The sequence below is a fragment of the Erinaceus europaeus genome, chromosome 13 (genome assembly GCF_950295315.1).
Source record: "Erinaceus europaeus chromosome 13, mEriEur2.1, whole genome shotgun sequence".
Taxonomy (NCBI): Eukaryota; Metazoa; Chordata; class Mammalia; order Eulipotyphla; family Erinaceidae; genus Erinaceus; species Erinaceus europaeus.
This window is the reverse complement of record NC_080174.1, coordinates 90,368,393-90,392,665: the sequence shown is the minus strand read 5'-3', so window position 1 is coordinate 90,392,665 and position 24,273 is coordinate 90,368,393. Positions and strand designations below refer to the sequence as shown.

Here is a 24,273-nt window from a genome sequence, read left to right as displayed (position 1 = left end):
GCAGGGCAACAAAATAGATGAACTCCAGAAAGCAGTAGAGGGCAGAGAGAATAGAACCTATGAGGCTGAAGACAGAATTAGCAAGATTGAGGATGAATTAGAGACAACTAAAAAAGAAGTAAGAGATCTCAAAAAGAGATTAAGAGATGCTGAAAACAACAACAGAGTCCTATGGGATGACTTCAAAAGAAACAATATACGCATTATTGGCTTACCAGAGGAAGAAAGAGAAGGGGAGGAAGAAAGCGTTCTCCAGGCCATAATAGCTGAAAATTTCTCTAGTCTAGACAACACCAAAGACATAAAGATTCAAGAAGCCCAGAGGGTCCCAAACAGAATTAACCCAGACCTAAAGACACCAAGACATGTCATACTTAGAATGGAAAGGAATAAAGATAAAGAAAGGATCCTCAAGGCTGCAAGAGAAAAACAAAAAGTCACCTACAAAGGAAAACCCATAAGATTAGCAGCAGACTTCTCCATACAAACACTACAGGCCAGAAGAGAATGGCAAGATATCTGTCGAGTGCTCAATGAGAAAGGCTTTCAGCCAAGAATACTATATCCTGCTAGATTGTCATTCAGACTAGATGGAAGCATCAAAACCTTCTCAGACAAGCAACAGTTGAAGGAACCATCACCAAGCCTGCCCTGAAAGAAGTTCTGAAAGGTCTCCTATAAACAACCAGACCACCACAAATAGGACATATATCCAAACACTCTAAAACTCTACAAGAATGGTGTTAAAATATCTTCAATCTTTGATATCAATAAATGTGAATGGCCGGAATTCACCTATTAAAAGACACAGAGTAGGAAGATGGATCAGAAAACACAACAATATGTTGTCTACAGGAAACTCACCTAACGCAACAAGACAAACACAGACTTAAAGTGAAAGGATGGAAAACTATCATTCAAGCCAATGGCCCACAAAAAAGGGCAGGAACAGCTATTCTCATATCTGACATGATAGACTTTAAAATACATAAGATTAAAAAAGATAGGAATGGACACCACTTAATGCTCAGAGGGTCAGTCAATCAACAGGACTTAACAATTATTAATATATATGCACCCAATGAGAAGCCATCTAAATACATCAAACTTCTACTGAAAGAGCTACAGCAATATATTAACAGTAACACAATCATAGTAGGGGACTTTAACACCCCACTATCTCAACTTGACAGATCATCCAGGAAGAAAATCGTTTCATTGGGAGCTAGTTGATGGGGCATTTAGTGCACTGTACATGATACCATGCAAAAGGACAGGTTCAAATCCTGCTCCCCAACTGCAGGAGGGGACACTTAATGAGTGGTGAAACAACTCTGCAGGTCTTTATCTCTCTCCTTATTATTTATTTATTTTTTGAAATATTTATTCCCTTTTGTTGCCCTTGTTTTATTATTGTAGTTATTAATATTGTTGTCACCATTGTTGGATAGGAAAGAGAGAAATGGAGAGAGATGGGGGAAGGCAAAGAGGGAGAGAGAAAGATAGACACCTGCAGACCTGCTTCATTGCTTTTGAAAGCGGGGGTTCGAACCATGATACTTGTGTGTATCCTTATGCTTCCTGCATGTGCACTGAACCAGCTGCCCAACCTCCTTTAAAAAATTTTATTATGATAGAGACATAAATGGAGGGAGAGGGAGAAAGAGACATACCTGCAGCCTGCTTCACCATTCCTGAAGTTTCCCATCTGCAGGTAGGGGCTGGAGACTGGAACCTGAGTCCCCTCACTAGGTAACTTGTGCACTTTATGGTTGCACCCCCACCCAACCCCTCACTGTTTCTTTATGGTGGTGTGGGGGACTGAACCTGGGACTAATCACTATGTTATCTACCAGCACCCTCCTCCATGTTTCTTATGCCCACCTGTGACTGAGATGGCTTTGTGTCTGACCTCCTCCTCCTCCTGGCTGATTTCACTTAGCATGGTTCCCTCCACTTCCATCCAACTTGTAACAAAAGAGTTCATCCTTTCTATTTCTTCATTTTGTCTATTTTGTTTTAAACCAGAGCAGTATTCACCTGTGGTTCATGGCAGTATTAGGAATGGAACTTGGTAGCTTTGAGCCTCAGGCATGAAAGTCTTCTGCATAACCAGCAAGTTATTTCTATTGCCCTACTATATAAAACATTATGTATGTATGTATGTATGTATGTATGTATGTATGTATGTATGTATGTATGTATGGGGTGATACCACTCAACAGAAGTTGAGAAAGAAAAACAGAAAGAGAAGCTCAAAGCAGACTCTGACTGAGTTTGGTGTATGGCACCAAAGTAAAAATCTCTGGATGGAGAGTGAGGGTGGATAGAGGGATGGAAAGAAAAAATGGCTTTCTGGAGCAGTGGATTCTCACACTGAGCTCAAGAAATAAGCCTCGTGGTAGATAAAAGAAGAGGACAAGAAGAACTGTTATCCAGTAATCTACATCCACCTCAATTTTTCTCTATAATAGGAAGTCAAATATAATCTATAAATACAGAAAGATGCTATGGGTAGGAGGGAATCATGGTGGAAAGTCTGTGACAGTGATAGGGTCTTATGTCCCTTAAGAGGGGGAGGGAGTTTACTCCACTTGGGAGGCTGGATAAACAGGCTCAAGCAGAACAGATTGAGGTCTGGGAGATCCACCAGTGAACAAATTAATTTATTTTTACTTTCTATACTTTCATCAGTGGGACGTTATTCCTTTATGTTATATTTTTCAGGAAGAAAAAGACAGAATGAATCCCCAACAATGAAGCTGTCTATCATGCAGTGGGGCTCTGTCGCAAATGAAGACTGTGCACTACACTGCTAAGAGTTAAAACTATCTGAGTGAGCTATTGTGCTGTTTGTGGACTATTTTATTTTATTCTTATTTTTTATTTATGTTTTAATTTTTTTCCATTTTCTTACCCTTGCCATTTATCATCATTGTTGTTGTTATTGCTGTTGCTGTTGTTGGGCAGGATAGAGAGAAATCGAGAGAAGAGTGGAAGACAGAGGGGGAGAGAAAGACAGACACCTGCTTAGCTACTTCACCATCTATGAAACCAACCCCCTGCAGGTAGGTAGCTGAGGGGTCTAGAAGGGATGCTTAGGCCGGTCCTTGTGCTTTGCACCACATGCGCTTAGCCTGGCTCCAGAAACATTTTGTATTAATAGTTTTGTTTTTTTTTTAAAGATTTCATTACTTACTGATGAGAAAGACAGGAGGAGAGAGAGAAACAGACATCACTCTAGTACATGTGCTGCTGGGGTATGAACTCAGGACCTAATGCTTCAGAGTCAAGCACTTTATCCACTGCGCAACCTCCCAGACCATATTCATAGTTTTTGTTATTATTAATGAAATATCGATAAAGGGGATACAGAATACTGCTCAACTCTAGTTTATAGTGGTGCTAGGGATTGAATTTAGAACCTTAGAGCCTCAAGCATAAAGCCTTCTGCATGCAAAGGATGTTGTCTCCCCAAATCCACTTTCTTATACAATGCAGTGAGTTATTTACAACTTGCCAGGATTGGAGTGAGGAGAGCACTGCTTGCTGTAAACAGAGCCTTCAGTTTGCAGCACCACATGAGGGAAATGACAAAGTATATTTGACTTTTTAGATAGAGGCAGAGAGAGAGATATGGAGACTGAGAAAATAGGAGAGACACTACAGAACCATACTATCACCTGTAACATTTCTTCTTTCTGTATAACATACCCATGTGGTGGTAGGGAAATGTGACTTAAGGTTCTCAACTCACTGTAAAGTATTTCTGTGTATTTTTTTTTAAGATTTTATTTATTAGTGAGAAAGCTAGAAGGAGAAAGAACCACACATCACCCTGGCACATGTGCTGCCAGGGATCGAACTCAGGACCTCATGCTTGAGAGTCGAAAGCATTATCACTGTGCCATTTCCCGGACCACAAATATTCTGTGTATTGAGCTATCTCCTAGTTCCAGGATTAATAATAGACTAAACTGAAGGATTGTGCAGTGGCACACCTGGTTGAACACATATCATACAATGCTCAACGACCCAAGTTCAAGGCCCCAGCCCCCACCTGTAGGTGGAATGTTTTATGAGCGGTGAAACCGGCTGCAGGTCTCTTTCTCCCTATCACCCCCTTCCCTCTTTATTTCTGACTGTCTCTATCCAAAAAATAAAGTTAAAGTTTAAAACACCAGTTAAAAACAATATTAGAATAATGGAGTTTATTTTTTTAATGAATTAAACCAGGACAGGGAAACTCCTCAATTTGTAGACCATTAGATTTGAGAGCCTAAGCTTCCTTGTTTGATTCCCAACATGTACTAAAATTGTGTTATGGGTTCTCTCTGTTTAACCTTCTCTCTCCCTATATTAGTGTCATGACATTATTTTCCATATGTAACACATGAAATGAACCTTTATTTTCCTTTAATGATAAGTACTAGAGATAGTCAGGAGATATACCAGACTTTCAGGTCTGATGCCACAAGGACTATAGGCTACTTTCCATGTATCTTCTAATTCTAGAACTGAGGGCTAGAACTGTTGGGGTGTCACTTTTTCTCAGAAATTAGTTAAACCTTGAAAAAAAGGAATAAGAACATTTTAAATGAAATAGGTTGGAGGTCAGGTGGTGGCTCAATAAGTGGAAAACACATGATTCTACCACCACAGAAGCATTTACAAAGGAGTATTGAGACTTACTGACAAAAAATAGTTGACCAGTCAATTTTCTGTAAGACACTTCACTTAGATACATAGGAGAAAATATCCACTTTTAGATCCTGAACTCCTTTTGTAAATATGGCTGTGATACAAGTTAGAGGTCAAGATGATAAGTGGCTTATGAGGGCTAGGAGGCGGTGCAGTGGATGAAGTGTTGGACTCTCAAGCGTGAGGTCCTGAGTTCAATCCTTAGCAGCACATGTACCAGAGTCATATCTGGTTCTTTCTCTTTCCCTTCCTATCCCTCTCATTAATAAACAAATAAATTTTTATTTCAAAAAGATGATACATGGTTTTCTTTTCCACACCAAGAAGTCACTATTTAAGTACTTTACTACTATAACACATTTGAATCTTTTTTTAATATATATCTATTTATTCCCATTTTTTGCCTTTGTTGTTTTATTGTTGTAGTGATTGTTGTTGTTGGATAGGACAAAGTGAAGTGGAGAGAGGAGGGAAAGGTGAGGAGGGGAGAGAAAGGTAGACACCTGCAGACCTGCGTCACAGCCTGTCAAGCGAGTACCCTGTAGGTGGGGATTCAGGGGCTGGTACCTGGATGTTGTTACTGGTTGATTATTAATAATTATCAAAACTAAATGACCATTTTTAAACTGGCATAGATGCTATGCAATCTCCATCAAAAGCCCTAAGAACATGCTGAAAGCAAGAAAATGAATGCTGAAATTAAATTGATGAAGTCTCTATAAAAAAACAATGTTTGGGAAAATGAGACAGTCAGCACATGCATATAAAAACCAAACACCATCACATAACACCATGGGTCAATTCAAAATACATAAACACTTGGATGTTAGACCAGGAACCAAAAAATCTATAGAAATTGTCCTCAGTACAGTACATAGTATCTGATTTGGAAATGCCTTCAGAGACCTGAGCTCAACATCAGAGATAAGTAAATAAATGGAAAAATGAACCACTGAAACTACATCAAACAGAAAATATTTGGTATAATGACAAAACCTATCACCAAGACAAAGAGGTGCAGTAAAAAAAATAATAATAAAACATATTTACATGCTATACATCAAGCACTTATCAGCAATATATGTACACACACAACTCAGTAGAGCAATATAAACAACCGCAGTAAATGTGCAGAAAGACATTTATAGTCTTTAACCAAGATGTTTAGTCACTGGGCAATTAAAAATTGCTCACAATACCTGACTGTCAAATATCTGTATATTATAACAATAAAGTCTCATTTAAAAAAAAAGTAATTCTGATTTATCACCCTTTTTTTAGATTTACTGAGTTTTATAATATCTTAGACAAAGGTTATAAAAAGCACACATGGAAACCAAGCAGAATTATGTTAGGTCTCTAAATCCCAGGACAGACATCTTTCTCAAAAGGAATACCAGATTAATGTCATTACTTTTATCTGCCAAAATTAAAACATTTTCAACAGTTCTATGTTACTAATAAACATAAGAAATGCTCATGCCACATAGAATGCTGTGTAGAGAGAAAAAGGCGGCTAGGGAGTCAAGTGGTGGCACACTTGGTTAAGTGTTCACTTTACAGTGTGCAAAGACCCAATTCAACCCCCTGACCCTACCTACAGGAGGAAAGCTTCATGAATTGTGAAGCAGGGTTAAAGGTTTCTCTCTATCTCTCTCCCTTTCTATCTCCCCTGCCCCATCCATTTCTCTTGGTCTCAATCCTATATTAAATAAACAAATATTTTTAAAATCTACTTTAAAAAAGAGAGAAAATGAAGACTCTCAATATAAGGAAGCATATATTCTAAGGAACCTCATGTGTGCATGATTCCACTATTTCTAGTGGAACAATTTTATTTATTTATTTATTTATTTATTTTCTCTAGATAAAAGATTAGACAGAAAAAATAAAGACACCAGAATTAACACCCATGAAGTTTCCCTTTTCATGTCTATCTATGTTGTCAGGGCTTGAAACTCAGTATCTGGGTATGACAAAGTTGCACTTTACAACATGAGCTATGTCTTGGTAATCAAAAAATTATTTCACAGGGTCTTTCTGGGGGCATACCAAGCAGAAACCTCAAATTATCACCTGAGAGATCCCAGATGGGTTCAAGACCCATCTGTCCAACAGCTGTAGAGGGAAGTCTCACAATTATATGTGCTTCACACATACCCCATCTCTCATATTTATTTATATCTGAATTAATATATATATGACATTCAAGAATGATGACACTGAGTCCCAGTGATAACACTAATTGGAACATAAGAGTTTTAAGAGTAAGAGGCTGGGGAGATAGCATAGTGGTTATGTAAAATACTTCCATACTGGAGCCTTTCAACCACAAGCATCAAGATAAGCCAGAGTTGAGCAGTATTCTGATCAGTATCATTCCCACCCCCTCTCTCTCAGAGTTCTGCCCCACTAGGGAAAGAGGCAGGTAGACTGGGAGTATGGATTGACCTGTCAACGCCAATGTTCAGTGGGGAAGCCATTACAGAAGCCAGACCTTCCACCTTCTGTACCCCATAATGACCCTGGGTCCATACTCCCAGAGGGATAAAGAATATAGGAAAGCTAGAGGGCCGGGTGGTGGCACACCTGGTTGAGCACACGTTGCAATGCTCAAGGACCTGGGTTTGAGCCCCCCATCCCTGTCTGCAGGGGGAAAGCTTTGCAAGTGGTGATACAGTGCTGCAGGTGTCTCTGTCTCTTTCCCTGTCTGTCTCCCCCCCTCCTCTCGATGTCTGGCTATCTCTATACAATAAATAAATTAAAACAAAATTTTTAAAAAAGAATACAGGAAATCTATCAGGGGAGGGGATGAGATATGGCCTTCTGGTGGTGGGAATTGTACTTCTCTTATGGCCTTGTCAGCATTTCCAAAGTTTCATATTTATTTATTTATTCTCTTTTGTTGCCCTTGTTTTATTGTTGTAGTCACTGTTGTCATAGTTGTTGGATTGGACAGAGAGAAATGGAGAGAGGAGGGGAAAACAGAGAAGGGGAGAGAAAGACATCTGTAGACCTGCTTCACCACTTGTGAACTCACGTGCAGGTGGGGAGCCGGTCCTTGCTATTTGCACCACCTGTGCTTAACACGCTGCGCTACTGCACAAATCCTAGCATTTCCGTTTTATAAATAAAAATTGTATATCAAAAAAGAAAAGAAGTACAAGGATGCAAGAGATAACAAAGTTTCTGGCAAAGACTTTCAGGCTGCAGGTTCTATTCCCTGACCCACCATAATCCAGGGATGAGCAGTGCCCTGACAGAAAAAGAGAGACACAGATACAGAAAGAAATATGGGATGCACTGGATAGACCTTCCCGTGGTGCATCCCGTGAGTACCCGAAACTGACGATCCTTCCTAGCCGAATGAATCCACATGGATCCCAGTCACTTTCAAAGCCATTAACTGGCTACGGAAGAAGGGCAAACGCTAGAAGAAGAAAGAAATATGATGGGCAAAACAGAAAGAGTAAATTTAACATCTATATATTAAAATACAATTTAGTCTAGAGGAAAAAGAAAACAGACTGATGTGGGGCAAGTCACTTACCCAAGAAACTGCCATTTCTTCCTCTTCCCCTGAATGTCTTTCAGGCCAGAAAATTAAAGATAAATTACAGCAATAGCTTGAGACTCTGTTTAAATCTAGCAGCACAGCCTTTCCACTGGACAGTATGGTACCTATATGAAAAATACTGTAATGAATAAAAGGTACAATACCCTAGCTGCTCAATGTGAACAGAGATTAGAGAAACATTTATTGAGTTATCTTGCCTATTAGGACCATTACAAAGCTCACAAATTCTACTGCATCTCTTTCTCACCCTATAATTTCTCTTCAACAAAAGCATCCACAAAAATCTCATAAAATGAGGGTCACACAGTAGCGCAGTGGCTTAAGTGCACATGATGCGAAGCTGAGGAATCAGCGTAAGGATCTGGGTTTGAGCCCCCAGCTCCCTACCTGCAGGGGAGTCACTTCACAGGTGGTGAAGCAGGTCTCCAGGTGTCTTTCTTTATTAGTGATTTAATGATATTTAACAAGAGAATAAGATCTTGGGGCTATAATTTCACATGCACAGATGTTTATAAATCACCACACTCTGCACCAATTTTGTTGTCCTCCACCTGAAGGCCCTCATAGTTCTCACAGGAGGACAACCCCCAAAACACGGCTGCCAGGTGCAGTGGATATGTGCTATTGGTAGCAATTAAAAAAAAAAAAAAGGAGAGGAAAGAGGGTGGAGGAGATAGCAGAGAGGATTGAACCTAGGACTCTGGACCTAAGGCTGAGAGACTCTTTGCATAACCATTATGCTATCTAACCCTGCCCAGGGACTTTATTCCTTTATGTTATATTTTTCAGGAATAAAAAGACAGAAACATAACCCAGTACTGAAGCTGGCTGTCATGTGGTGAGGCTCTGTCTCAAATGAACACTGTACAATAGACTGCTAAGAGTTAAAACTATCTGAATGAGCTATTTTGCTATTTGTGGACCATTTTATTTTAATAGTTTTTTTTTATTGTCAATGAAATATAGATAAGGGGATATAGAATACTGCTCAACTGTAGTTTATGGTGGTGCTGGGAAATGAATTTAGGACCTTAGAGCCTCAAGCATAAAAGCCTTTTGCATGAATAGGATGTTGTCTCCCTAAATCCACTTCCTTATACAATGCATTGAGTTACTTATAGCCTGCCAGGACTGGAGTGAGGAGAGCACTGCTTGCTGTAAACACAGCCTTCAGTTTGTAAACACCTGAGGGTGATGACAAAATATATTTCTCTTTTTAGATAGAGGAGGAGAGAGGCTGAGAGAAATATGGAGGCCGAGAAAATAGGAGATACTACAGAACCACACAATCACCTGTAACATTTTTTCTTTCTGTATAACACACCCATATGGTGGTAGGGAAACTTGGCTTTTGGTCCTCACTGTAAAATATTTTTACGGATTCAGCTATCTCCTAGTTCACTTATTTCCAGGATTAATAATAGAATAAACTCAGTAGTTGAATGGTGGCACACCTGTTTGAACACATATTTTACAATGCTCAAGGATCCAGGTTCGAGCCCCGCCCCCACTTGCAGGCAAAAAGCTTTGTAAGTGGTGAAACAGTGTTGCAGGTGTCTTTCTGTCTCTATCCCTCTCTATCACCTCCTTCCCTCTCTATTTCTGATGGTCTCTATTCAAAAAATAAATAAAATTTTTTAAAAATAAAAAACAACAGTTAAAAATATTAGAATAAACTGGAGATTTTTTAAAAGATATTTTATTTATTCATTAATGACAGGGATAGGAGGAGACAGAGAAAGAAACAGACATAACATAACATGTGCTGCCGGGGATTGAACTTGGTACCTCATAGCTTGAGAGTTCAACACTTTATCCACTGCGCCACATCCCGGACCACTGTAGTTTTTTTTAAATGAATAAAACCAGGACAGGGAAACTCCTCAATTTGTAGACCATTAGATTTGAGAGCCTAAGCTTCCTTGTTTGACTCCCAAAATGTACTAAAATTGTTTTATGGGTTCTCTCTCAATTTACCTTTCTCTCCCTATATTAGTGTCATATGAAATTATTTTCCATATGTAACACATGAAATGAACCTTTATTTTCTTTTAATGAGAAGTACTAGAGATAGTGAGAAGACTTTCAGGTCTGATGCCACAAGGACTATAGGCTACTTTCCATGTATCTTCTAATTCTAGAACTATGGGGGAGTTCTGGTGTCATTTTCTCTCAGAAACTAGTTAAACCTTGAAAAAAGGAATAAGAACATTTTAAATGAAATAGGTTGGAGGTCAGGTTGTGGCTCAATAAGTGGAAAACACATGATTCTACCACCACAGGAGCACTTACAAAGGAGTATTGAGACTTACTGACAAAAAATAGTTGACCAGTCAATTTTTTGGTAAGACACTTCACTTAGATACAAAGGAGAAAATGTCCACTTTTAGATCCTGAACTCTTTTTGTAAATATGGCTGTGATACAAGCTAGAGATGGACAGTGGAAATAAATGTACCCAGAAATTATTCCTGCCACTAACAATAGTGGTGAAAATATATCCCAACAGAGAAAATGGCTAAAGTCAAGATGATATGTGGCTTATGAGGGCCAGGAGGTGGTGCAGTGGATGAAGTGTTGGACTCTAAAGCGTGAGGTCCTGAGTTCAATCCCTAGCAGCACATGCACCAGAGTGATATCTGGTTCTTTCTCTTTCTCCTCCTATACCTCTCATTAATAATTTTTTTAAAAATTTCTTATAAAGAATGATACATGGTTTTCTTTTCCACACCGAGTTACTATTTAATTACCTTACCAAATAATACATTTGGATCTTTTTAAATTTTTTTTATATTTATTTATTTCCCTTCGTTGTCCTTGTTGTTTTATTGTTGTAGTTATTATTGTTGTTAGATAGAACAGAGAGAAATGGAGAGAAGAGGGGAAGGTAGAGAGGGGAGACAAAGATAGACACCTGCAGACCTGTTTCACTGACAGTGTAACTACTCCCCTGCAGGTGGGTACCAGAGGCTTGTACCGGCAGCATCTTATGCCCATCCTTGTGCTTTGCGCCACCTACATGTAACCCTCAGTGCTACTGTCTGACTCCCAATACATTTGCAACAAAAATTTTCCAAGAAATAATCTTCAAGAACTATAAGCTGCTATAAAAATAAAGACATAAGGCAAACAAAAATGTTAGTTACTGGTGGATTATTAATAATTATCGAGCCCCCACACCTATGGACATCTAATCTTTGACAAAGGGTCCCAGACTATTACATGGGGAAAGCAGAGTCTCTTCAATAAATGGTGTTGGAAACAATGGGTTGAAACATGCAGAAGAATGAAAACGAACCACTGTATTTCACCAAATACAAAAGTAAATTCCAAGTGGATCAAGGACTTGGATGTTAGACCACAAACTATCAGATACTTGGAAGAAAATATTGGCAGAACTCTTTTCTGCATAAATTTCAAAGACATCTTCAATGAAACGAATCCAATTACAAAGAAGACTAAGGCAAGTATAAACTTATGGGACTACATCAAATTAAAAAGCGTCTTCACAGCAAAAGAAACCACTACCCAAACCAAGAGACCCCTCACAGAATGGGAGAAGATCTTTACATGCCATACATCAGACAAGAGTTTAATAACCAACACTGACCTTAAAAAATTCATGTTAAGTGATACAAGTCAGAAACAGAAGGATGAATATGGGATGATCTCACTCTCAGTCAGAAGCTGAAAAACAAGATCAGAAAAGAAAACAGAAGTAGAACCTGAAATGGAATTGGTGTATCGTACCAAAGTAAAAGACTCTGGGGTGGGTGGGTGGGGAGAATACAGGTCCAAGAAGGATTCAGAGGACCTAGTGGGGATTGTATTGTTATATGGGAAACTGGGGAACGTTATGCATGTACAAACTATTGTACTTACTGTTGAATGTAAAACATTAATTCCCCAATTAAAAAAAAATCAGAAAATCAGTAAAAAAAAAAAAAAAAAAACCCAGAACAAACAAAAACCCTAAGGAAAGCAACAACCCATTAGCCTTGAGTGCCCCCTACTGGGGGGCTCTTCACCAATATTAACACCGATATTAACAGTTTTAAATTACAAAAAAAATGGCAAGAAATAATTCAAACAAGGCACTGTAACTTTCATTATATGGGGAAAAGGAAAAATCTGAAAATAATCAAGGAATTCTTTCTTTAGTTATGATGCACTTCTTCTTCTTCTTCTAGCGTTTGCCCTTCTTCCGTAGCCAGTCAACAGCGTCAGGTTGAGCCTGATGTAAAGTTTCGACCTCCTTTGAATCTGGAGAGGTGGCAGTCGTTGACTATGTGGGTCATTGTCTGTAGCCGCAGGGGCAGTTCGGGTTGTCTCTGGATCCCCAGCGATGGAACATAGCGGCACACCGGCCATGGCCTGTTCTACGGAGTCTAATCAGGTTAAAGACATGACAAATGAAGCAGTCTGATCACCTATTGTCTTCCATGACAAAAGCATGTTTGTATCAGTGGTGAGATGGGATTGTAGAGTGTGAGATGACAACAAACAGGCAAGTAAAAAAGAAATTGTTTTTACACTACTTATCCCTTTTTACCTCTTTACTTCTGTGATTACCTTTACTCCTATTCTTTTTTTAACTCTTCATATTTATTTATTTATTTATTTATTTATTTTCCCTTTTGTTGCCCTTGTTTTTTTGTTGTTGTAGTTATTAATATCGTCATTGTTAGGACAGAGAGAAATGGAGAGAGGAAGGGAAGACAGAGAGGGGGAGAGAAAGACACCTGCAGACCTGCTTCACCGCTTGTGAAGCGACTCCCCTGCAGGTGGGGAGCCGGGGCTCGAACCAGGATCCTTATGCCGTTTCATGTGCTTTGCACCACATGTGCTTAACCCACTGCGCTACCACCCGACTCCCAACTCTTCATATTCTAAATGTAGAAGAGTTGTACTATTTCCAAATAAATAGCTAGGCTGTTTGTACTAAAAATAAATAAATATCAAAGCTAAATGACCATTTTAAAAGTGGCATATACATGCTATGCAATCTGCATCAAAATCCCTAAGAACATGTTTAAAGCAAGAAAATGGTGCTGAAAACAAACAGGTGAAGTTTCTATTAAAAATGATGTTCGGGAAAATGAGTCAGTTACCGCATGCATATAAAAGCCAAACAACACCACCTGACTTTTCTAAGAATGCGTCAGTCTGCAAGATGGGTCATGGCAACGACCACATCTCTGTGACAACTTGAAGCCGCCAGAAGCGTGTCTGCACCTCTGTGCGTCTGACACAACAGTCACTAACTGCAGTGGCTGCAGAGTTCATGGAACCTGATCAGCTCAAATGCTTCTGACTGAAGTGTCAACCAAATGCCAGACTTTCACAGTTATGCCAGGTATCTTTTTCAATGTCTAAAGCTGTAAAATCGGCCCCATGGTTTCAAATTGACATATTGAGATGATAAGTATTTGGACGCAGTGGGCTGAATCGATAGTTAAAATTCATTGGTGTCTGGCAACAAAGGAAATGACTCTGGGGTGGAGGGCAGGGCTCCAGTCCTGGAACATGAGGCAGAGGAGGACTTAGTGGGGGTCGAACTGCTATGTGGAAAACTGAGCATGTTACATATGTACAAACTATTATATTTTACTGTCGACTATAAACCATTAATACCACAATTAAGAAATTTAAAAAATAGTTAAAATTCACTCGAGCAAATTTTTTTACTACCTTCCTGTGGGCACTAGCAAACTTTAGACTCATGCGGGGTCTGACAGCTATATTATCCTTTATTGGTGAGGCAGGGCAGTGGCGCACCAAGCTGAGCGACATGGCACAGTGCTTCCTTCTCCCATCCCCGTCTGCAGAGGAAGCTTCACGGGCAGAGACAAGGCTGCAGGTGTCTCTCCTGCTCTCCTCCATTCGGTAGCTAGCTCTTCCTTCCCTTTTGATTATGTTAAAATGTTTTATTTATTTAAATGAGAAAGACAAGAGGAGAGAGAAAGAACCAGACATCACTCCAGCACATGTGATGCGGGGGATCAGAATCAGGACCTAAAGCCCCATCTCTGCGCCATCTCCCGACACTCTCTTTGGGTTTCTATCTCTATCCACAAAGAAAACGTTTGGGGAAATCGCATCAGCTACTAATCATTTTATTTCTGCGAGCACAATTCCGGAGCCTTAGAAAACGATGACCAAACCTCTCTGATGCCGAGGCCTGGCCCCGACCGGCGGCACAGCAGCACGTGAGGCGGCCGCAGAGTCGCTGCTCAGGATTCTGCAGCGAGACCAGCTCCAGCAGGCCAGTCCCACCCGGTCCGGGCCTCCCGCAGCTGCTGCAGACACGCAGCTGGCAGCCACCTGCAGCCGCGCAGCCGCGCAGGTCCGCCCGCGGCCAGGGCCAGAGGCCTCCGCGCTCAGCGCCGCTCCCCGCCGCGGGTCCGCGCCCCCGGTCGCCCGCCGGAGCCCGGCCGGAGCCTGCCCGGGACACTCTGTGCCCGCTCCAGCGGCTCACGCCGCGCCCCTGCGGGCCCCGAACCTCCCCGCAGCTCAGCGGGCCGAAAGCCGGGCGAGGGGTGTCGGGACCCAGACCAGCAGGGAGGCGGCGCAGAATGGCCAGAGGCGAGGCTGGCGCACCTCCCTGAGACATGCAGAGCCCCAGGTCTTTAAGGCCGGGAAATGCCGAGGCCTTGCCCGGCTCCCACTCCCACCCGAGACCCACCAGGTGCGACTAACCTGACGCCACCGTGCAACGGACTCTGCATGCCCCTACTGGCAGCTTCAGCAACTCGAACCTGTCACCCAACCGTTGTGCATGACGGGAGTTGTAGTCCGCCTCCTCGCTGTCCGCTGCGGGAGATCTGTGCGAACTACAAGTCCCAGCAGCCTGTGCGGCTGGCCTAAGCTGACACTCCCTGAAACAGATGTCTTGGCCCTGGAGCCCAGTGCTGCCTCTCTAGCCTGGTGGTTCAGTCTTCGCTTGTTGTGGCTTTTTTTGAGGAGCTGCAAGCTCTAGATAATGAATTAGTGAGCTGTTCTGTCCCGATGGTTACTTAATGAGAGCAATCTAGGATGTTTGTGTGAGAGGCAGTAACTCTAGAATAGTTATAAGTATAGTTGCTTTTTGAGTTTGAGTTTTAAGAATAGTTTAAATATAGTTGCTGTTTGCCCTCCTGCCCAGTGAGGTGGAAAATCCCTTGCCCTTTTCCCCTAGACAGAACCTAAGAGGCCATAAATTATTTTGACAGACCCTGCAGCGAGCAGGCCTCCTCATGACCTCTGCAACAGAATACTGTTACCAGACAGTTAAAAACAGATGGCCTGACAAATGATGGCCCTGATAGATTGCAAACAGATGGTCAGGTGGTCCCAATAAAGAACAAAAAAATGTGGTGACCCCCACTTTGGCTGGGACCTATTGGTCTGGTGTGATGTTTAAAACTAGCCCATGCTTTGCTCTGAATAGATCAGGCTTTTGCTAAGTTTGAAATGATTGGATATAGGCTGATAAGGTGATGTGTTCCCCCTCCCTGAGTGTAGTCTGAATTCCTATAAATTGTACGGTTTGAGCTTTGTTCAGGGTCGAGCTTGGTAGACTAACACCAGTCACCATCTCGGCCCGGATTGCAATTCGTAAATAAACATCTTTTGCTTCCTTGCAGTAGATGGTGGTTTGATTTCGCTCTTTAACAGTTTGATTTTTTATTGATTTGATTTGAATTTATTTTGGATCAAGAAAGAGAAATTGAGGGTGGGGGCCTGGTGATGGCGCACCTGGTTGAGCTCACATGTTATAGGCATGAGATTAAATTATCTTCATTTTTTAAAAATATTTATTTATTCCCTTTTGTTGCCCTTGTTTTATTGTTGTAGTTATTATTGTTGATATTCCTGTTGACGTTGTTGGATAGGACAGAGAGAAATGGAGAAAGAAGGAGAAGACAGAGAGGAAGAGAAAAAGACACCTGCAGACCTGCTTCACTGCCTGTGAATCCATTCCCCTGCAGGTGGGGAACGGGGGCTCAAACCAAGATCCTTGTGCTTTGCTCCACGTGCATTTAACCTGCTGCGCTACTGCCTGACTCCCATATTATCTTCATTTATTTACTGGATAGAGACAGCCAGAAATCAAGAGGGAAGGGGAGATACAGAGGGAGAGAGACAGAGAGACACCTGCAGCCCTGCTTCACCACTTTCAAAGCTTTCTCCCTGCAGGTGAGGCCAGGGAGCTTGACACTAGGTCCTTGCACTGTGACATGTGCGCTCAGCTAGGTGCACTACCACCCAGCCTTGCTTTTTTTTTTTAATTATTATTATCAGAGCACTACTCAGATCTAATTATGCTGGTGCAAAGGATTAAACCTGAGAGTTGGAGATTAAGTCACAAGAGTTTCTTTGCATAAATAACCATTAAGGTCTCTACCCCGCCCATTGTATTTATTTATATATTTCTTTGCTTGTTTTACTAGAACACTGCTCAACTTTGGCTTCTGGTAGTACAAGGGATTGAAACTGGCACTTTGAGCCTCAGGCATCAGAGTCCATATGTATAACCATTATGCTATCTCCCTACACTAATAGCTGTCATGTTAAATGCAGAGCCTGGTGTATGGAAGTAACAAACTTGTTAAAGAAAAAACTTTAAACAAGAGACATCATGGTTTGAGGGTCAATCACTGGCACCATTGGAAGTGAAAAACCAATAAGTGCTCCTATGAAAAGAAGAAAAAGAAAGAAAGTGTGGTCCAGGAGGTGGCCCAGTGGTTAAGGCACTAGACTGTCAAGCATGAGGTCCTGAGTTCAATCCCTGGCAGCACATGTACCAGAGTGATGTCTGGTTCTTTCTCTCTCTCTCGCCTATCTTTCTCATTAATAAATAAAATATTTAAAAAAGAAAGAAAGAAAGAAAGAAAGTGTGAAGGGACCAGGGGAGGAGTAGAAATGTCTTAATGCCAATCATCTATGCTGACCCTGCCCACCCTTGGGGCAGCTCCACACCTTCTGGGTGGAGTCCATCGGCTCACATGTCTAGAGGTGTGTAAATGGCTGCTCACTGTGGAAAGCAACTGGTCTGTCCCCAGAATCAGCAGAAGCACTTCTCCAGGACTTCCATGTCTAACAGGCTCTGAGGAGAACCTGTGAGCTGCTCTGCACTAGCAGCCCTGTTGTTAAAATTCGGAGGCTCTTGCCGGGCGGGTTAGCTTCACGGGCGGGTAACAGAGACGCAGAGACAACAGCTGGGCAGGGAAGCTGTATTTCTTTATTCAGGAACAACGATTCATAAACTAAACCAAACTAATCACCAAACAGAACTCTGCTGTCTCTTTGCGGCGGCGCAAGCACTCTCTCTTACTCTGGAACTCTAAAACTCTGGAACTCTCGCAGGGTTCCTTGGGGCGGGGCCAAGCGGGCCCGCGAAACTAACAGGACTGATCCAATTCTCTTGGCGGGGGAGAACTAGAACCCAATGTAAAGCATACAATACAGCCCCAAGTAAGCAGGGCCCTCTGACAATAATGTGGGCTTGAGGAGGGAGGAGGTTGTCTAAATTTTGACATCCTGAGATTGCTGACATGTGCATTCCAAGAGAGAGAGGAAGGCTGGCATCCAAAGGGATGTGCTAATAAAAGCACTGAGCTGGGTGGAGAGTAGATAGCATAATGGTTCTACAAAACAGACTCTCATGCCTGAGGCTCCAAAGTCTCAGGTTCAGTCCCCTGCACCACCACAAGCCAGATCTGAACAGTGCTCTGGTTAAAAAAAAAAAAAAAAAAAAAAAAAGATAAAAAGTGGTCAGGGAGGTGGTGCAGTGATAAAGCTTTGGACTCTCAAGCATGAGGTCCTGAGTTCGATCCCCGGCAGCACATGTGCCAAAGTGATGTCTGGTTCTTTCTCTCTCCTCCTGTCTTTCTGATAAACAAATAAAATCATTTAAAATAAATAAATAAACTGAGCTACAGACATCAGCTAGATTACTGCTTTCTACTGTGGCTGTTGCCCAGTGAGCATCGTGAGCTTGTATCATTCAGTTGCCATTGTGGGGTTGGAGGGGAGCCCCAAATATTGAGAGCAGCTGTTGGCTCAAGGCCAATTGTTCCTTCTTTTGTGTGGATATTTCCACCTGTGCCCACCCTGTGATAACTATAAAAAGGTGGGACAAGGGGGTCAGGCGGTGGCGCAGTGGGTTAAGCACATGTGGCGCAAAGTGCAGGGACTCGCGTAAGGATCCCGGTTCGAGCCCCCGGCTCCCCACCTGCAGAGGAGTCGCTTCACAGGTGGTGAAGCAGGTCTGCAGGTGTCTATCTTTCTCTCCCCTTCTCTGTCTTCCCCTCTTCTCTCCATTTCTCTCTGTCCTATCCAACAACGAATTGCGTCAACAAGGGCAATAATAATAAACACAACGAAGCTACAACAAGGGCAACAAAAGGGGGCAAAAAAATGGCCTCCAGGGGAGTCGGGCTGTAGCGCAGCGGGTTAAGCGTAGGTGGCACAAAGCACAAGGACCGGCATAAGGATCCCGGTTCAAACCCCGGCTCCCCACCTGCAGGGGAGTCGCTTCACAAGTGGTGAAGCAGGTCTGCAGGTGTCTATCTTTCTCTCCCCTTCTCTGTCTTCCCCTCCTCTCTCCATTTCTCTCTGTCCTATCCAACAACAACAACAACAATAATAACTATAACAATAAAACAACAAGTGCAACAAAAGGGAATAAATAAATATAAATAATAATAATAATAAAAAAGGTTTAAAAAAAATGGCCTCCAGGAGCGGTGGATTCATGGTGCAGGCACCAAGCCCAGCAATAACCCTGGAGGAGGGGAAAAAAAAAAAAGGTGGGACGAGACGTGATCAAGGTCACAGACTCTCCCTTTGCCTGGAAGGGTGTTGGCAGCCCAAGCTTAAGTTTGATAATAAAGGCTCTTGCTATTGCATGTGATTCTGGTCTTTCCTGTGTGAGATCGGGACTCGAACTACTGGGCACAACAGACACCATTGTCGAAATCTGAGTCTCCCAAGGAGTCAGAACAGCTGTGGAAGCTCTTCATCAGAGGCTTGAACTTTTATTTATTTACTTATTTATTTATGTACATAATATTTACTTATTTTCCTTTTTGTTGCCCTTGTTTTATTGTTGTTCTTGATGTCATCACTGTTGGATAGGACAGAGAGAAATGGAGAGAGGAGGGGAAGACAGAGATGTGGAGTGAAAGATAGACACCTACAGATTTACTTCACTGCTTGTGAAGGGACTCAAAACCGGGATCCTTACACCATGTGTTTTGTGCCACGTGAACTTAACCCGCTGAGCTACAGCCCAACTCCCAGGTTTGAGATTTTCAACAGCTGATGAGAGTCTGTGAGCAGTGGGAAACTCTCACAGACTGCATAGTTATGGGACTCAAACACCAAGCACTCTAGAGGTTTCAGTTATGTCCCATATGCCACAGTGGAAGAGGTGGGTGCTGCCATGAATTTGAGGCCACACAGTGTGGATGGGAGAGTTGTGGAACCAAAGAGAGCCATTTCCAGAGAAGATTCTCAACATCCTGGTGCCCATTTAACTATGAAAAAGATTTTTGTGGGTGGCAAAAGAAGACACTGAAAAACACCATCTAAGAGATTATTTTGAACAATATGGGAAAATTGAAGTTTTTGAAATCATGACTGACTGGGGCAGTGGCAAAAGGAGGCTTTGCTTTTATAACCTTTGATGACCATGGTTCAGTCGACAAGACTGTCATTCAGAAATACTGTTGTTTATTTTCTGAGGCTCCAGCTGGCTGGTCTAACTTCACGGGCAGGTAACAGAGACTCGAGGACACATGGCTGGGCAGGGAAGCTGTATTTCTTTATTCTGGAACAACGATTCATAAACTAACCCAAACTAATCACCAAACAGAACTCTCCTGCCTCCTTCCTCTGCGGCACCAAGAATTCTTGAACTCTGTCACTCTGGAACTCTGTCGGGGTTCCTTCCTGGGGCGGGGACAAGCGGGCCTGCCAAACTAGCAGGACTAAACCACAATCAACTAGAGATGGGGGGGAAGGGGACCGAACCACTATGAGGAATACCAACATATTCTCCCTTTTTTTTTTTTTAACTAAATGACTACAGTATCAGGGGTGTGGGGATAACAAAAACCTATATCGTACAGGCATTTTCAAAAAAGAAACTGGCACAAACATGGAGAAACATGTAAGCAAGTAACAAGAACCAGTTTGTCGCCAAGGGAGGGCCTGAGGGGACCATTTTTTTTGCCTCTGTGGGCAAAACTTTATCAGCTTAAAAAAACATTTCTTTCCTCTGGGGGGCGTACTTGCCTCGACAGGCATTTGCATGGGGGTGGGGAACAGCCTAGAGTCCCAAAGGCAGCTGGCTGCAATTTACTTACTATGAAACAAAACTTGTTATTAGCATAACCATAGTGCAATCTAACGTTTCTAATAGAGAAGGAATTTGAGACTTTTACATATCAACAATGTCTTTTTAACCTTTTGTTACACCCATTTAAGATGGAGACACACCCTAGGTGTGCACAGGAAAGAAAACCTCAGGCATGAGAATAATTAGCATAGCCATTGTGTAATCTACCAATTCTAATAGAGAAGGTAATCGAGAGTTTTACATATCAACAAGTCTATTTAACCTTTTGTTACACCCACTTAAGATGGAGACACACCTTAGGTATGCGCAGGTTTTGTTTAGACCAACTTAGTTAAAATATATTGATTGTTAACTAATTTTTACCTCAGACTTTAAATGTAAGTTAATTTTATCTTTATGAGAATTACATTGAAAACCTTTTTCATTTAACTTTGCCTAGTAAGAATTTAGCCTTAAAGTTACATTTTTAACTTAAAGTTATTGTTTACCCAACTTTAAACATACACATAAACATGGCCATTAATACACAATAAGAGAAACTTTTGTTACAAACATATGTCATTTTAAAAACAAATTTAGATCTGTACTGTCTTAGTTGTTGGGGGGCTCACCATCCGGATGTGGCCTCCCGCACAGCTCCACTTCTAGGAATTGCAGGTTGCGATCTCTGCACAAATCTCTGCATACTCCAGCTTGTCTGCCTTCAGACCCAAGCTGGAGATCTCGGCCAGGGGGCCCAGTTTCGGCAGGGAGCCCGGGGGGTCCGGGAGATCCGGGATCTGTCCAGAATTCATAGCACGAGGGCAGGCGGGCCAGCCGTGCAGAAGGCGCGGGCCGAGGTGCCCTGGGGTGGCGGCCATGATAGGCCGCCACGGCCCTGCCCCATGGCCCTGCCATGTCTGCTGCCCTGCTCACAGTGGCCGAGCAGTGTGGAGGGAGCCCGCGCCCAGTGCCCTGCGCCATGCGGTGGAGAGCCGGCTCCTGTGGGCTGGCCTCGGGCTCCTGCGTGTTGGCATCAGGCTCCTGCATGTTGACATCGGGCTCCATCGTGTTGGCATCAGGCTCCTGTGTGCTGGCGTCGGCCTCCTGCGGGCTGCAGGGCTGCGGGGCTGCGGTGTGTGGGGTTGTCTGGGCACAGCCGGCTGGCTGGCTGGCTGGCTGCTCCACCAGGTGGAAATGGCAGCCCCCCGCCCGCTGGCTCCTCCCGACTCTGCTGGCTGTTCTGAGTGCGCCCGAGCGAGTGGAAACCACAGAGTGGTCCAGAGATAAATGTTCCAGAAACAGCAAAACAGTCTCATGAAGAAAGGGCAGAGGCATTTGGAGATCTCTTCACAAGCAGAAGAGAAGGCCATAGTACATAGGTAGCCAAATTGTCTTCACTTATCTGGGAGTTGCGCAGGTCCGGCCCCACGTTGGGCGCCATATGTTGTTTATTTTCGGAGGCTCCAGCTGGCCAGTCTAACTTCACGGGCGGGTAACAGAAACTCGGGGACACACGGCTGGGCAGGGAAGCTGTATTTCTTTATTCAGGAACAATGATTCATAAACTAACCCAAACTAATCACCAAACAGAACACTCCTGCCTCCATTTGTTGTTTATTTTCTGAGGCTCCAGCTGGCCGGTCTAACTTCACGGGCGGGTAACAGAGACTCGAGGACACATGGCTGGGCAGGGAAGCTGTATTTCTTTATTCAGGAACAATGATTCATAAATTAACCCAAACTAATCACCAAACAGAACTCTCCTGCCTCCTACCCCCGCGGCGCCAAGAACTCTCGAACTCTGTCACTCTGGAACTCTGTCGGGGTTCCTTCCTGCGGCAGGGACAAGCAGGCCTGCCAAACTAGCAGGACTAAACCACAATCAACTAGAGATGGGGGGGAAGGGGACCGAACCACTATGAAGAATATCAACAAAATACCATACAGTGAATGGCCACAACTGTGAAGCAAGGAAAGCCTTATCATAGCAATAGATGGTCAGAGCCTCATCCAGCCAAAGAGGATGAAGTGGTTCTGGAAACTTTGGTGGTGGCCATGGAGGTGGCTTTGGTGGCAATGACAACTTTAGCCGAGGAGGAGATGTTAGTGGTTGAGGTGGCTTTGGTGGCAGATGAAGTGGTAGCCGATATGGTCACAGTGGGGATGGCTCCAATGGATTTGGCAATGATGGAAGTAATTTTCCAGGTGGCAAAAGCCACCTGGAAAATACATATGTTAATATATATATTAAAATATATATATATAACATGAAGTGGGAAGTGGGAAAAGGAAATGGCTAGGAAATGGGGTGGAGGGAGGCAAAAGGCATGCTGGGAAGGTGTAAGCATCCTTAGCAACAGTTGCAATGGTTTTAACTGAATTAGCAATACCCTGAGGGGATAACATGGTGGGTATCTTTCAGGTAAAACAATGATTATATAAATAGACAAAGCATCAAGCAATACAGGGGACCTGGTGTAATGACCAACATCTCCCCCTTTCTTTTTATCTAATGGCCATATTATCAGGAATGTGGGGTGCTTTGTGAGGCAGGGAGTCTGATAGGAGGAAGCACACCTTTGGGGTACTACTGTCCCTCCTTGCTCAACTTCTTGGTACACAGAGAGACTAACAGGATTGGACACATACCTCAGGTTCAAGCCCTGCCAAGCTCAGCCACATCCTCACAATTTCCTGACATCTCCTTCTTTCTAAATGACCATACTTAAATAGGTGAATGTCTGTAAAAGAATCCATTTCTGTCAGAGGAATAGCAGTATAGGCGCGAAAAGAAACCTATATCATGCAGGCATTTTTTAAAAGAACTATAATAAGACATGGAGGGACAAGTAGGAGTGCAGCATGAGCCAGTGTGATGTCAATGGAAGGCCTGGTGGGCAAAGTGGCATTTCTTGCCTCAAAGGGTGTTTCCTGCCTCTGTCATCAAGTCAGTAACAATAAGTGTACCCTTCTAATTATTTAAGATTAGAAAAAATTATGGTGTAGGAGGTAGTGCAGTGGATAAAAATTGGGCCCTAAAAATATGAGGTTCTGGGGCCGGGTGGTGGTGCACTTGGTTGAATGCATATGTTCCAGTGTGTTTCAGGTTCAGAGACCCTGGTCCCAACCTGCAAGGGAAAACTTCACAAGAAGTGAAGTAGTAAAAGGAGCTTTGGCTACAAAGCGATCCTTGTGGCAAGATGCTGGGGTGTGGTGAGAGGCTACTGGAGGCCAGGGCATCAGGGAGATCTTTTCTCCAAACACTGCTGAGGCCCGACCCTGCTCTCAGACCTGGGTCTCCTCTTTGGCGGTGCTGTCCCCACGTATGACCCCTCCCCGTGACGATCTATATTATATTTTAATGTATATGTGAATATATTAAATAATTTGTTTTTCCAGGGTTTTGTTTGTTTATTGTTTTGCTTTTAACCTCTACTGTGCTAGGATCACAGGAAGACTTTGTAAGAATGGTTTAAGGTCTCCTGCAAGGTTTAATTTCTTATCATGTAAATATTCCAGAGCAGGCTGACTTGTGGTTTTGACCAGCCTTGTGCTATGTTGATAAGATTGATTTACTGCTTAAAATCACTTTACTTTATCCAATTTTTACTGAACTTTTTATGTAAAAATTAAAATCAATTAAAGAAAAAAAATAAGTGAAGTAGTGC

The 24,273-nt window shown here is 42.7% G+C and overlaps 2 protein-coding genes and 1 pseudogene across 2 annotated transcripts in view; 1 reads left to right on the top strand and 2 right to left on the bottom strand.

Moving 5' to 3' along the window:
* LOC103128154 (zinc finger protein 709-like) overlaps positions 1-24,273 on the bottom strand; it is a 245,165-nt gene that overhangs the window by 58,811 nt on the left and 162,081 nt on the right. The gene's annotated exons all lie outside the window — the stretch shown is intronic.
* LOC103125919 (zinc finger protein 14-like) overlaps positions 1-24,273 on the bottom strand; it is a 241,505-nt gene that overhangs the window by 121,541 nt on the left and 95,691 nt on the right. The window lies entirely within an intron of this gene.
* Positions 14,920-24,273, top strand: part of LOC103128153 (heterogeneous nuclear ribonucleoprotein A1-like) — a 35,076-nt pseudogene continuing 25,722 nt past the window's right edge.